Raw genomic sequence first — 14,818 nt, 5'->3', positions numbered from 1 at the left:
CGGCTGGACGGCGGAACAACCGCGAGGGCTTGGACCATTCCACTCCGCGATTAAATTCTGTGATCCCATCGCCCTGGGAGGCTGAGGCAGGAGGATCGTAAAGTCGAGCCCAGGCGGGACCACTTTCAAAATCAGAAAGGCTTGGGGAGATAGCTCTGGGCTAGGGATGAGGGCCGCGGATAGTCCTTAGTAACGGGAAAAATCCGCGCCCGCCGGGGACACCTGAGTGCTGTGGTATGGGAAACGCTTTTAGGAATGAGTCGTTAAGGGGGAAAGGTGTGGATCTGGGGACCGCTTGGGCCCAGGCCCAGTGTGATCCTCGGAGCCAAGCTGCAAGCGCAGGTCTTTGCCAACCACTTGCTTTTAAGGATCCTCAGAACCTGGCTCCCACTTGTGTTACGTGAAACTTCGTGTTTTCTTATGCCAAGTCAAGTCTGCGTTTTGGTGCTGCAGAGTGAACCCAGAGCCTGGAGGCAAGCGTTCTACCCCTGAGTAGCTGCGGGGGCTGGCTGAATTCCCCAGGGTAGCTTCAGGCTTGTGATATTCCTGCCTCAGCCTTCCAGTAACTGGGGTTACAAAAGAATGACAGTCCCTTCAGGAGCCCTTGCAGCTCGGCAAGCAAAGACGGCAGTGGGGACCCCCGTCGTGGAAGGGATCCCCTGGGAGTGACAGCCCCGGCAAGCTGGAGGACTTGAAAATAGGAAGAGATGTGTGTATTCAGAGAAAGAGGAAAAGAAAGCCTTTAGCAGAAATTTCACAGCTCTGTGCTCCAGGAAAGTTGTCAGCTACCCAGGTTGTGTTTAGTGAGACGGACAATGTGGAAACAGGGTTATGGGCGTGATTTTACTTCTGCCCGAACCTGCAGTTTTACCTTTCTTTCTCTGAATCTCCGTGATTAGTTCCTCTGGTACTTTGTGGGAGAGCTGTGGAAAGGTTGGACTCCTTGTCGCCACCTCAACCTCAGAGGGAAAGTGAAATCGCTCTCCTCTGAGTCTGAAATTGGGTGCAGGTTTTCCTAGATGGTCTGGTCTCATCAGAGAGAGATGAGGAAATTTCTTTCTACTCCCGGTTTGGTGAGCGTTTTTATCATGAAATGGTGTTGAATTTTGTCTCTGCGTCGCTTGGGTTGACAACTGAAGGTTCGTTTTATTCTATTATATGGTGTATTCCATTAACTTATTTTTGAATGTTAAACCAAATTTGCATTCCTGGAAAATTAAAACTCAAATCCCGCTTTGCTACAGTGTGCAACCCTTTTTTATGTTTCTGGATTGGATGTGCTAATATTTTGTGGAGGGTTATTTTTATACCTGTTTCCACAGAGATACTGGGCTCTTCCTTGCTGGCTTCATCTGGGGGATTTTCAGGGTAATCCTGGCCTCTCACAGTGAGTTAGGAAGGGTTCCCTCCTCTGTTTGGGAAGAGTTTGTCAAAACTTGGTATTAATTCTTCTCTTAATGTTTGGTAGCTTTTAGGAGTGAAGCTGTCTGGGCCTGGGCTTTTCTTTATGGGAAGTTTATTGATTATTAATTTGATCTCATTATTTGTTGTAGAGCTATATTAGTTTGTAGGACTGCTATAATAAAGTATTATAGGCTGGGTGGGCTTAAACCACGGGAATTGATTTTCTCAGGGTTTTGGGACCTAGAAGTCCAAGATCAGCGTTCTACCTGTGTCATTTTTCATGGAGAACCAGTAAGGAAAGATTTATTCCAAGCCTCTTCCCTTGGCCGGCTGATGGCCACCTTTCTTTATTTTTTAATTTGCATTATCTGACCTTTTTAGCACTCGAATACGATTGTGGTAGTAAATGAATATGTACAGTTACAGAAAATGTTGGGTTGCTGCCCAAAATATATTTGAATATAAAAAGTAGGTGTCGAATCCTTTCAGCGGTTTGATATAATAATGTTCAAACTCAGAAGAATGGCAACACCAAGTTACTGAGGAAAACGAGTTGGCAGTGTCTGTAACTCACGATTCCAATTGTTTTGAGTGTGCGGAGGGTTCAGCCTTCCTTTCAGTTCCGGTAAGTCACTATACCTGAAACAAGACTGACAGCTGAGAAGCCACCGGCTCCGGGTCTCCCAAGCCTAGAAGAGGAAGTCACCGGCCTGGCTGATGGCCACACTGTTTCTGCTCTTCACACTGTCATCCCTCTGTGCGGGCACAGACTACGGACACTGGTCAAGAAGAAACAGAAAATGTGAACAGATTTCTTCTGGGCTGGATGGTGCCTTTCATGCCCCAAAGTGTATCTAGTGAGGCCCTAGTTGCCAGTGCCTAGAGACATGACTATCTATATAGAGGTTGTTAAATTAAAATGAGACTGTAAGGATGGGCCCCTAACCCAACAGGGTTGGTGCCCTACTATTAAAAGAGGTGGGGGAGCTACGTGAGGTGTTATTCATGGAGAAAAGGCAGGTGAAGTTGCAGGGAGGTGGCGGCCAGCTGAAGGCCAACAGGAGAGGCCTCACTTGCCTTACCTGGCAGAGCTGCCTCACCTTGATCTTGGACTTCCACTCTCTGAGACTGTGACAAAGTACATTTCTAATGTTTAAGCTACCCAGTCCACAGTATTTTGTAACAGCAGCACCAGCCAAGTAATATGGCCACCCCATAACTTGCTAGCTAGTGACTTTAGGGGGCTACGGCTGAGAGCCTGCTCTTCCTCTGCCCTGTCCCCTTCTTCCCTCCCCATCATCTCGTGCCTGACCTCGGTCCCTTTCCCCCAGATGAGAGGTTCTGAGACACAGCAGCCCCCCTTACCCAGAGGACACATTCTAAGACTCTCAGTGGGTGCCTGAACCCGTGGACAGTGCCAAACTCTCTATAGACTATGTTCTTTTCCCCTATATATGCATTTCATTTATAAATTAGCCACTGTAAGAGATTAGCAATAATAGCTAGTAATAAAATAGAGCAGTTCTAACACTGTTCTCTAATGAAAGTTATTTTAGATGTATGAACTGGAATTGCTTATTCTTGGATTTTTTTTTTTTTTTTTTTTTGAGAATTTGTTTTTTTTTTTCAGTACTGGGATTGTACCCAAGGCCTCAAACATGCCGGGCAAGCTCTCTACCACTGAGTTACATCCCCAGCCCCTTTTAATTTGTTAAGAGATAAGTCTCACTGAGTTGTCCAGGCTGGCCTCGAACTTCTCGTGCTCCTGCCTCAGCCCCCTGAGTAGTGGAGGTTGCGATTGAGTGCCACTAGGTGCAGCCTGGAGTTTTCCATGTAATACTTTCAGGCCTGGGTTGACTGAGGGCCGTTGAAACCGCAGAAAGCAAAACCACGGCTAAAGGTGGCTCTTACATTCAGTGATGGAACTGTTCCTGCTTTCAGACAGTACCAAACCCTCAGCAACCTCCCTCTTCCTTAGCCAGAAGTCAGATGGAAGGCTGGGTTTTCACACCCTTCCCTGCAGACCGTGGCCGCGGCTCCTCCGGCGTCCCTCCTCCTCCTCTGCTGCTGTGATGAGTAGTCGGGTGGCCCTGGCCACTGGGTCCTTTGTGTCCAACACCACAGGCGCTGCGCTCCTCCTCCTCCTCGCTTGGCTGGCTGTAGCCGGCAGGAGAGGGGGAAGCGGGCCGAGGCGGGTAGGGGAGAGTCTGTTCACCCCACCCACTTTCACAGAGAGGTGAATGGGGGTGGTGTGTGAAGGTGATGGAGTCCTTTAGCATGAGTTCTTGTCTAATTTGTAGTACTTTTCAAAGAAAAATAATGTGGAAAACACACAGCACACGTAGTTTTTGGTTGCGGTTCCTAGTGCCACTTTTAGGGAAGGGAAAAGTGGTTCTGCTTAGCCGGGTGTGGCAGCGGCTACCTGTCATCACTACTGTGGCTTCGGGTCCCCTCTCCATCTCCAGTGAGCGGGAGAGGATCAGGCTGGGACGGCGTGCAGCTGATCATCCAGCTGAGGTGGATGGTGCGGGAGAGGGGGCCACGCTGGTGGCTGACACTTAGACTTGTTCTGCTGACCAGCCTAGCTGAGCAAAGTGTGCCCGTGCAGAAATGGGAGCAGTTGCCAGCTGTCCAAGGTCTTGCACACCAGGCCCAGGGCTTCGCACTGGAGTTTACCAGGTATGGCCAAAATATATGGTGAATGTTTGAATTTTAAAAATTATTACAGTAAAAGACATATTATCATTAATTCTCCCCAAATACTCCCCCTGGCATTGAACACACTTATCCCATGATTCTTCGCACTTTCTGAAGCAGTTCTGGAAGTTCTCTTTTGTGTGTGTGTTTTTTTTTTCTTTGAGACAGGGTGTCACTATGTAGCCCAAATTGGCCTGGAACTTGTGGTGATCCTCCTGCCTCAGCCTTTCAAGTGCTAAGATTACAGGCATGTGACACCGTGCCTGGCCTATATATTTATGAACTGTGATAAAAAACTTACAGGGTCTGCTGCTGCTGAGTGGCAGCCAGTGGAAAGGCAGCTCATTAAAACATTATGGCAGGTCCTTACCCACCTTATTCACTGGCTCTTCCCACAGTCAAAATGACCACAAAGGTAAATGTTTTAAACTGACTTAAGGCATCAAAAGCAGCTATCACAGCATAACTAAAGACACTCATGGAAGAGAACTTGTAGAACTGCTTCAGAAAGTGGTAAAAATGATGGAATGTGTTTGAAGCAAGGGGAATATTTTGAAGAATGAATGGCAATTTTTTAACTGTAATAAATTTTAAAAGTTTTTATATATTTATTTTTGTTTTTGATTATGCCACATCTAGATGACAGTGTGCTCCTGTGGGGTGACAGGGCCGGCCAGAGCAGATTTGTGGTGTAGGAAGAGGGGAATGGATTCAGGTAGGGGAAGAACAAAGGCGCCAGGTGATGGCACACACCTGTAATTCCAGCACTTGGGAGGCTGAGGCAGGAGGAGTGCTGTGAGTTTGAGGCTAAGCTGGGCTACCCAGTGAGTTCAAGGCCAGCCTGAACTCCATAGTGAAATCTTGTCTCAAAAAGACAAAAAAGATCCAGAGATATAGCTCAAGGTACAGCGCCTGCCTGGCCAACACAAGGTCCTGAGTTCGATTCCTAGTACCAAAAAGCAAAAGCAGGACTATGATTTCCATAGTGCAGGGGCCTTATTAGTCTGTGCAGTACATTGATGGGAATCAGAAAGCAGCACCTCCATCAGGCAACTGCAACACAGAGGGGTCAAGTCTTGCTGAGCCAGTAGTGTCGTGTCTTCCTCTTGGAGGAGGGCCTGGCTGTGCCAGGTGCATGCCCGGGCTGGGGAGAGTTACACACAGCCTCATCCAGGCCCAGGGCAGGGCCCTCATGCAGTGTGCAGCCTGCTGTTCCTGCCCGGACATGTTTGTGAGCGGAAGAGCACACTGGTCATGATTACTGGGGACAAGAGCATGGATGGAGACTGTCTTCGATGGGCGACAGATGGGCCCAATACACAAAGGGGAAGGAATGGGAATTCTCAGGCCTTAAATAGCAACTAGTGCTCGGCATGATGGCACTCGCGTGTAGGCTGTAATTCCAGCACCCTAAGAGGCAGGAGGATCACAAGTTTGAGCCCAGCCGGAGCAACTTAGTGACTTAGTAAGACCCTGTCTGAAAATAAAAATAAAAATAACTGGGAGTGTAGTGCAGGGTCCTGGGCTCAATCCTTAGCACCCCCAGCGCGCACACACACACACACACACACACACACAGTGACTCACTATGAGAGGAAATTAGGAGAACCCCTGATCAGTGAGATTTCTTGTGTGGGGTCTGGGGCAAAGCTGCTGATAAAGTCCTTTGTGTTGGTAGACCTGATGAACTTGACTTTTGGACTCTTCACAAACCAAGTCTGCCCTTTTGGGACAGCTCTGGATCGGGACGGCTCCCTCACATTGTTGCAGAGACACTGGGGGACACGTGACTAAAGTAAAGCCTCCACGATTGTTCTGCCCGTTTGTAAAGTCCCTTGATGGTAACACCTCATCGTATAGTAAAGGGCAGGAACTGGACAGAAATTGATTTCCTATCAGTATTCTGTATCTGTGCTCTTAAAAGAGCTACTGCTGTGCAGGGAAATAGCTAATGATATAATTGAAGCAGCATTAATAGCCTATAAAGTGCAATATCAGAGAGCTTGAAGGACTCTCTAGAGGTCATTTAAAGCCAAGTGATGCAGAGCATGCTGCCAGCCCTGCACCTGCACCTGCAGCACCAGGACGAAGAAGTGCCTGAGGAACGCATCCAGATCATCAATGAAGATGTGTGTGTGTGTGTGTGTGTGTGTGTGTGTGTGTGTGGTTGCTTTGCATTCTGCTCACTTGTGTGATGACCTTTCACATCAGGAAGATTTCACAAGTCAGCGTGTACCAGCCTCTTCCAAGTCTGCACACTTGCAAAAGAAATTTAGATTTTGAACTTTCCCTCACTGCTCTGTGTGTGTCATGTGAGGCTGTTAAAGCTCTGAGAGCTTCGTCTCCTTATTTAACAGTCATTATTTTACACTTTAACTTTGAATTAACAGAGGGTTTTTCTATTACATCCCCTATCAAATAAACCGGGGGGCATTTTTGTTCGTGACAAGTATGTCTGTAATTAGGCACCATCCTTCCTTTGTAATGGGGAGAGGATTTGATCCGTTGGTGGTAAATGGGGCAGTGCCCTGTTTTAATTCCCCAGTTGCCTAATTCCATAATTCACCTTGGTAAATTAGAAAAATAAAAAATAAAAAAGTCTCATTGTAAGATGTTTGGGAGGACAGCAAACCAGGGTGAATAAAATATTCTCAGTGATCCAGTCACAGGAGTAACAGAGTGGCATGCTCCTAGGCAGAGGTTTCCGAGAGAGCCGCCCTGAGAGCATCGACTTCCCCCCTGGGCACAGGATCAGCTGGCTGGGTAAGCGGATGAGTCTGGCATTCCTTTCGCTGGTACCGAGTTGGTTTATAAGCTTGTTAAAGTGTTGGAATAATAGCACTCCTTTCACTGATGCCACAGATTCACTTCTTTTCTTAAGATTTACTGTGTGAACGACGAAGACGTTGTGTTGTCTGTGCCTGCAGTGTAGTGCCCTGGGAGTCAGGCTCTTAAGCAGACAGCAAGCTCATTCTAGTCCTGTTACTATTGCTACCGCCACCCTAAGGAACAGACAGAGGGCGCTCTCTCAAAGGTAATGGCGTTCACTTGGGGATGGTGGCGGGAATACAGGTGCCATCATAAGACAGGAGCTATTCCAGGAGGCTGAGCAAGGGGAAGTTTTCAAAGGCAGAATGAGGATGACTGCATGAAACAGTTTGAAATAACCACCCTTGGCTACAAAGAGCAACAGGGTGGTATCAGTCTGGGATTGAGCAGACGTCCTTGTAGAAGTATCATTATTATTATTTTTGGTATAAGTTTGCAGCAGGCTTTGGACAAGGTTGGGGATCGGGCAGAGTTTTCTGTGGTCATTTCTGATATCAGGCGTGTATACATGAGACCCCCTTCACAACCTCTGGCTTCCTTCATTTTATTTTATGTTTGGTTTGGGCTTGACAGAGTGACCTTGTTTTGATTCTGACAAGTTTGGCACTGTCAAATTTCAGATTCAATTTTCTTTTTTTTCTTTTTTTTTTTTTGTCTCTTTTGAGACAGGGTCTCACTATGCAGTTCAGGCTGGCCTTGAGCTCACTTTATACCCTAGGCCAGTCTTGAACTTGAAGAGATCCTCCTGCCTCAGCCTCCCAAGTGCTGGACCACCACGCCCAGCTAGATTCAATTTTCTTAATGCCAGGCCACCTCCTTTAGTAGCCCCTTTCTAACAACGCTTATTAGAAACTTTGTGTGTGTGCGTGTGTGTGTGTGTGTGTGTGTGTGTGTGTGTGTGTTACTTCCACTAAGGGTTCAACCCATGGCCTTGGCACGCCAGACAAGTCCTCTGAGCAATCTACAACCGAGGTACGTTCCCAGCCCTTTTTTTCTTTTTAAATTTTGTTTTGAGAAAAGTTCTTACTATGTAACCCAGGCTGGCCTCAAACTTGTGATCCTGCTGCCTCAGCCTCCTGAGTATCTGGAATTGTAGGTATGTGCCATCACGTCCCACTAAAGTACTTGTTTTTAAACAGAGGCACAGATGTGCTTGAATAAAGGGAGTGCTTTTGAAGTACTTTCTGTTGATTCTTGCTGTGTGACATGCTCTCAGGTCAGGAGAGTGAGTGAATTACGCCTTATTTTACGTCCTCATGGTTGGGAGGTGAAGCTTTTGCCCTCGTGTTCCTTAGGCTTGGTGCTAAAAGCCCACAGATCACTGATGTCCATGGTAGCAGGCTTGACTGTCAGGGCCTTGAAGGCCGCAGACTGCCCAGGAGCTTTCTTCCTGTGGAGAACATGGCCTCAGGGTAAAGCTGGGGTGAGAAGACACAGCTTGGAAGAGAGGGACTTCCTGACTCCCGGGCCCTCAGGGAGACCTGTACTGTCCTGGGTGTGGCCCGAGATCTTGTAGCCAGGGTGTCCTGGGGAGGCCCGACAGCCCCAGGGGTGGGACGCAGACCTGGTGGAGGTGTCTGGAGGTCTTCAGCACAGCGCTGGGAGGGGCGGTGATGCGGATCCCGGCAAACCTCCTACTCCCTTAGCAGCTGGAATCAAGTTACCAAGTCCAGGGAACTGGCATGATGTGGGAGAGGAACGCTCTCCAGGTTCAGGCGCTGCTCAGAAGCCATCTTGCCGGGTCTCTTTGGGTCACGTGACTGTTGTACCGCCGTACTAATAGAGTTTTTGAGAAGCAGCCCATTGGGGTCTGAATAAAAGCTATTTTAGATGTTACTGCCTTGAACCAATTGGAGCACATGAAATTCCTAACTTGGGCCTCTGCAGGCAGTTCTGGCCGGTCAAGGGTTTATGCTGTGAAAATTATTATGCAAAACGGACCCATTTCTAGCATATTCCACTGTAATGGAGTTGGGAGCCACAGGGGAAATGCTCAGGTCGTGGGCCTGTGCTCCAGGAACTACCTGCTAAGATCACGCCGATGAAAAGCCCCGCTTAACGTTAAGGCTAAGTTTACTCAGCAGCTGACAACGACCCTTTGGAATTCCCTGAAGAAACTGAGCGTTTACCTCAGCCCTGGACTCTGTTTTCTTTGCAACAGGAACTGGCCTCCTTCGCCTGGTTCCCTCCTGGGAATAATCGCCTTTCTTCTGAAGCCCAGCCAAGCCCGGGATCCTGGCTGACGCCACTGCCGCGGTTCTAGACGTCTGCGAGCCGTCTGCAGGAAGCCCAGCTCCTGCTCGCTGGGCCGCCTGGGTTTGGGCCGTGCTCCGCGTCTCTCTCAGGTCCTCCACAGACGCGTCTGCACGCCAGGCTGCCCTCCTCCACGCCTGCGGCCGCAGCTTCCGCCCTGCCGCCTTCCGGCCCGTCCTTCTTTCCTTGCCGCGAGTCCATCCAGTCCCAGCTCCCACACTTCCCCGGTCCATCCTCCCGCCATGCTCAGCCTCTGCCAACCGCTTTCCCTGGAGGCTTTTAGGGTAGGAGGAAAATTAAACTCTAGGACTGGGCTCATTTGGAATCTGGCTGCTCTATTCCTTTCTTCTAGGATGTATTTGAAAACTGTTCAGGGCCCACAGGAGGCAAAGGCATTCCTCTCCCCGCCTGAGAGCCAGCGGGGCCCAGGGAGGCCCTTGCTTCCTGCTGGAAGAGTCCCAGATCTGGTGTCTCCGAGGAGCGCCAGGCAACTCAGCCCACTGGTCTGTGTCGGGCCACCCGGCCCTGAGAACCCCAGGAAGATGACTCGCTTTCAGAGTGCTTTAGCTCACTGCATCTCCAGTAGTGCAAGCTTGGCTGGATGAGTGAATTATGTCTCCGTCTCCTGCTGATCCGTTTGCTGTTGCTTGTCTTTTTCATAGCCAGGTCTGGTGTAGGATGAAGCCTGTTTGGTATTAGGAACACCCGTCTCTGCTTCGACCCCACAGGGAGAGACAGGAAAGCAGGCAGCAGAGCCCCAGCCAGGCTCCGCCCTGTGTCTTAGCGTTCTAAGTACATGGAAAAATGCTGCTCCATCCACAGACCAACCATTAGCTCATTAAATAAGTCCTCAGACCTTGATTTAACTGTTAAGGAAGATGTTTTGATAAAGAACATCTGCTGTTGTTTTCAATTAAATATTGTACCACTAAACTTTGATTAAAAACTGGCTTAAAAGTTTAATAGCCCTTCCTCTAGAAGCTGGCTGAATGCAAAAAGAAAAATGTCACTTATTTAAATTGTTTTTTCCCCTCCTTTGTTGCTCAATTTTAACTGGATCCCTATAATGACAGCTTAAAACCCACACAGTTTTGGATGCAGTAAATCGAGATGCATAAATAAGATTACCACACCAATACTGCTGTTCTCACACTTTTACTATTGATACCTCATTTCATTTTTATGCTTTAATTAAATTGAGTATATTTATGTTTCAGTTTGCTTTAAAACAACTGCGGTGCATGTAATTGACACTATTTCATCTCTGTTAGAAAGTGCTGAGTTGGATCAAACATACCAATTCCATTTCCTTTTATATTTAATCTGTGGAAAAACTGAGACAGAAATCATATGAAATTGTATTTCTTTTCCAAGTTTCTCTGTTAGGTGAAAATAACTACTTAGTAATTACTAGTAAAGACTGAAATAAAAATCTTTATTTTCAGCATAATTCTTATCTGTATAAAAGTAGATTTTATCGCTTCCCGGCCTTTTGGCTAAGATCAAGTGTAAAAGTAGATTTTAGTAGTGCAAAGTTCTTTTACTTAGTGTTTTTTTCCAAATGGTGTGTAACAAATAAAAGCATCATTGCTATTCCATGTGCTCCATCTAAGGCATAAATCTTCAAACATATTTTAATACATTTTTACTCAAACTGTTGGGTTTAGACTAAATATTTATGTTGGGGAAATGATATTATGCTATGTTTCTATAGAGTAGAGGTTGGCAACCATTTTATGAAGGGCCAGATAGTAAATTTTTCAACTTTGCAGGCCAGACTATCTCACAACTAACATGTCTGCTGGTGCAATATGAAAGCAACCATAAGTGATATGTAAACTGATGACTGTGGATTTGTTCCAATAAAACTTTATTTACAAAGCAGGTGGGGGGTTGGGGATTTAGCTCAGCGGCCCAGCTCCTGCCTGGCAAGCATGAGGTCTTGAGTTCAATTTCTGGTACCGGAAAAAAACAAAAAAACAAAAACCAAAAAAAAAAAAAAAGTAGGTGGCAGTCTGTGTGTGACCCAGGAGCTGTACTTTGCTGATGCCTATTATCAAAGATAATGAACAGGTCCTAGACAGAGTTCGCAGTTGAGAAAAATCGACAGGTCGATTCATGATCTAGAGCTCAGAATCTACTTTTGTCACTGTAAATGTATTTCAGTTGGACTTGTAATAGTGTGTATTAATTTATCCTGTTGATTCCAGCATTACAATTTCCACCCACATCTTGTATTCTAAAGTAGGGACCTAGGCTCCTCAGCAATTTGAAAGTCTAAATTAAGTAGTCAAATAATTATCCCAATTAAAATTTGTTATTTTCTCTCCCAGGGTGGTCGCAGTTGTTTGATGCACAGACTTGGCCTGCCCGAAGCTTCATGCCGTTGCACCCAGAGTTCCAGTTGTGGGCGGGAAGAGGGTCAAGTATTGTGAAAAAGCCAAGAAATGTTTGCTTAATGGGTTTTGGAGACTGGGTGTTATTATTTCACTAATAAAAAATCGGAAAGTTATTTCTCCTAGTCTTTTGTGCAGCACGACGGCTTTTTCTTCACGTACAGATGTGCCCAAAGAACGTGCCGTGTGCCTGGTTCACGTTCCTGTGATGTTTCCATGGGGTCTTTGCTACCCAGAGCTTTCTGTAGACACAGCATTCTTATTCCAGAGCCGTCACTGGCTTCCGTGTCAACTGCCTGGTGGCAGAGTAGCTGCTGCATGGTCTGAGGCTGCTGACACGAGCGTTCCTTATTCCTGGGTATTGTCTTAGTGAGAAGTCAGAGTGGAGGTGTTCATGTCCAAAAGAATGTGGTGCACCTGCCTGTACGCAGCTTGCCTGCTCTATGCAGGGGCCAACACAGAGGCAAAGCCATCCCCTGCCTTCAGCCTCAGCATTTTGCCGTGTAGGTGACACTGTCTTGCATGTTTAAAACAGTGTTGATTGTTACTCTGCAATAGGCTGTGGGAAAAATTAGTATTTATATGCCATTTCATTGAAGGCACACTGTGTGAAAGGAAATTTGAACTTGTTACACTCATCATTTGAAGTAGGAATTTTTTTGTTTTTGTTTTTGTTTTTCTTCCAGTACCAGGAATCGAACTCATGACCTTGAGCTTGCCAGGCAGGTGCTTTGCCGCTGAGCTGAATCCCCAGCCCCATGAAGTAGGAATTATTAGAAATATTTTTCAGTACAAGCGATTGAACCCAGGGCCTTCATAGACCATTTAAAATTTTTTTTTGAGACAGGATCTGACTGAGTCACTAAACTGCCCAGATGAGCCTTGAACTTGTAATTCTCCTACCTCAGCCTCCAGGAGTGCTGGGTAATTAAGAGTGTGTGCCACCAATGGAGTTCCTGGTGCTTATGGAACGTACTATGGATTAATCTTTTCTGGAGACGGGGGTTGAACTCATGGTCTTGTGCATGCCAGGCAAGTGCTCTGTCACAGCCCAAAGCCCAGAGAATTTCAATGACCTGCCGAAGATGGCAAAGCTGGGGAAAGTTGGGGCTGAGATTATTGCTCAGGCCACCTTGGAACCGAAGCTCTTATCTTTCTCTTACGATCTATTTTGATACAGCTGCACTCAATGGCTCTCAATGCCTGTAGCTTAGTCACAGCCTCCACGGCAGACCCTGGACACAGACATTTGTTGGTAGACTTTCCTTTTTAGCACAGTTTTAAGTTCACAGCTAGATTAAGCAGAAAGCACAGGCAGCTCCTTTCACATCTCCTGAGTGGTGTATTTGTTACCATCGATGAGGCAGTGGCCACACATCCTTACTCAGAGCCCGTGGTGTACACCAGGGTCCACTCTTGGCGTTGTACACTGTGAGTTTAGACAAGTGTATGACAGCACATGTCTCACAGTACAGTATCACACACCGCCCTGCCCTAACACCCCACTGAGACTGGCCTATTTATTCCTCCTTCCCCACTAACCCTTGTCAGCTCCTGGCCCCTTTGCTGTCTCTGTGATTTGTCTTTCCCAGAATGGCTCAGAATTGGAGCTACACCAGGTGGCCTTCACAGATTGGTTTCTTTCACTTCACAAAGTGCGTACAAGTTTCCTCCAAGAACGTGGATATTTTTCAGAACACGCCAGGTGACACTAAAGTATGATCAAGACCATGAACAATGGCTTTAGACTGGTTGTTAAGTGGCCAGAGCTTATCCTCTGTTTTAGTTCCTTTTCCCTTGTTGCTGAGATGAAATACTCAATACCCAGAGTTAAAGGAGGAAAGGACTAATTAGCTCACAGTTTGTGGAGGTTTCAGTCCGTAGTGGGCCGGGTCCAAGGCAGGGTGGCATGGCAGAGAGCAGTCATGGTGCGCAGCAGGTAGCAAAGCAACACGCGGGGAAGGCAAGCCTCTTTCTGCCCCTTTTTCTCATCCAGAGTGCTGGGATCAGGGCGGTGCCAATCCAATCAGTGGGCTGATCCAGCAATCACCTGCCCTTAATCGCAGCTCTGGACCGTGAATCAATCACAAACTCTAGATTTAGCAACCTCTGAATAGCCCGCCTACCATGACTGCGTGAGGCTTTGAGGGGACCTCTAGACACAAACCATAACATCCTTGCTGTGTCTCTGTGAGTCACGGTACGCAGCCCCAGCACTCACAGACGGAGCTCATACCTTCCACGTGAATTCCCTGAGCGCAGCCTCACGCACCTGAGCTGGGTGTCCTGCATTAGCTCCATCTTACATGGGTGCAACTTCAGATTATCACCGATAGAGGCTTTGTGAGGCATCTATTATCTGACTGTTACCTTCCTCTTGGGAAGGAGCCTGGAGCGAGTCCCCTGGAGATGATGAACCCAGCTGGTCCCTGGGTTTAGAGAAAGGCGTTCAGAATAGCAGCATCTGGGCGGGAGATGAACGCGAAGCTGAGTGCTGAGACGAGGTGGTAATGTCTACAGACTGACAGCAGGAGTGAGGCCTTCTGGAAGACAGGGAACAGCCTGATGCAGGATCTGGGAGCAGGGAACCAACGAACACTTGAGCACCCAGAGTAAACCCGGCCCCTGGATAGTGAGTGGGGTAGTGACTGCGTGGCATGGTGACCTGCATGCACATGTGTAGCAGCACACACGTGTGTAGCAGCAAGTAACTGCAAAGGCCACTGTGTCCCCTGAGGTACACTTCAGCTTCATTCTTGACCCGTAGGTCCCTCAAGAGACCCAGCACCTCTCACAGTTCTTGAAAGGGGCAGCCTAGGACTCCGTCCCTTCACCTGCCTGATTGGACCAAGAAAAAATGCTGAAAGTACAATCAAGGAGCCAATCAGATGATCGCTTTTGAGAATTTAAACCAAGGCACACAGAGCTTTCGTGGTACTGGACAGAGGACGCGGACTGTGAGGGGTCGCGCATTTACCAAGAGCTGGCTGGCTGTGCCGTGCTGCTCCAGGGCTGCGGCCGCGATGGTGTAGAGGACGTTGTCCTCTTCTCCTGGATCTTAGAGCAAAGGGGGAACTGAGCAGGCAGAGGTGTGGGGAAATTTCAGAGGCAGCGAAGGCAATGAGGAATCGGGACAGATATCATCAATGGGAGGAGGGGTTACAGAAGTGACGGAGGCGGAGGGGAGGGGACCCAGGGCTGAGGCCAACAAACAGGAGGACAGTTGACGAGGGGGAGGG

At 47.7% G+C, this 14,818-nt stretch overlaps 1 long non-coding RNA gene across 1 annotated transcript in view; it reads left to right on the top strand.

Annotated features, from left to right (window-relative positions):
* LOC106149497 overlaps nucleotides 1-11,685 on the top strand; it is a 19,809-nt gene extending 8,124 nt beyond the window's left edge. Inside the window, exons 2-3 of the long non-coding RNA XR_001235722.1 lie at nucleotides 9,092-9,467; nucleotides 11,517-11,685. This is a non-coding gene — a long non-coding RNA (uncharacterized LOC106149497). The remainder of the gene's footprint in view (nucleotides 1-9,091; nucleotides 9,468-11,516) is intronic.
* The last annotated feature ends 3,133 nt before the right edge of the window (nucleotides 11,686-14,818 follow it).

This window comes from Chinchilla lanigera, unplaced genomic scaffold (genome assembly GCF_000276665.1).
Source record: "Chinchilla lanigera isolate Chin_1 unplaced genomic scaffold, ChiLan1.0 scaffold00046, whole genome shotgun sequence".
NCBI lineage: Eukaryota > Metazoa > Chordata > Mammalia > Rodentia > Chinchillidae > Chinchilla > Chinchilla lanigera.
Note: the sequence above shows the minus strand (reverse complement) of the source record. Positions and strands in the feature narration are given on the sequence as shown.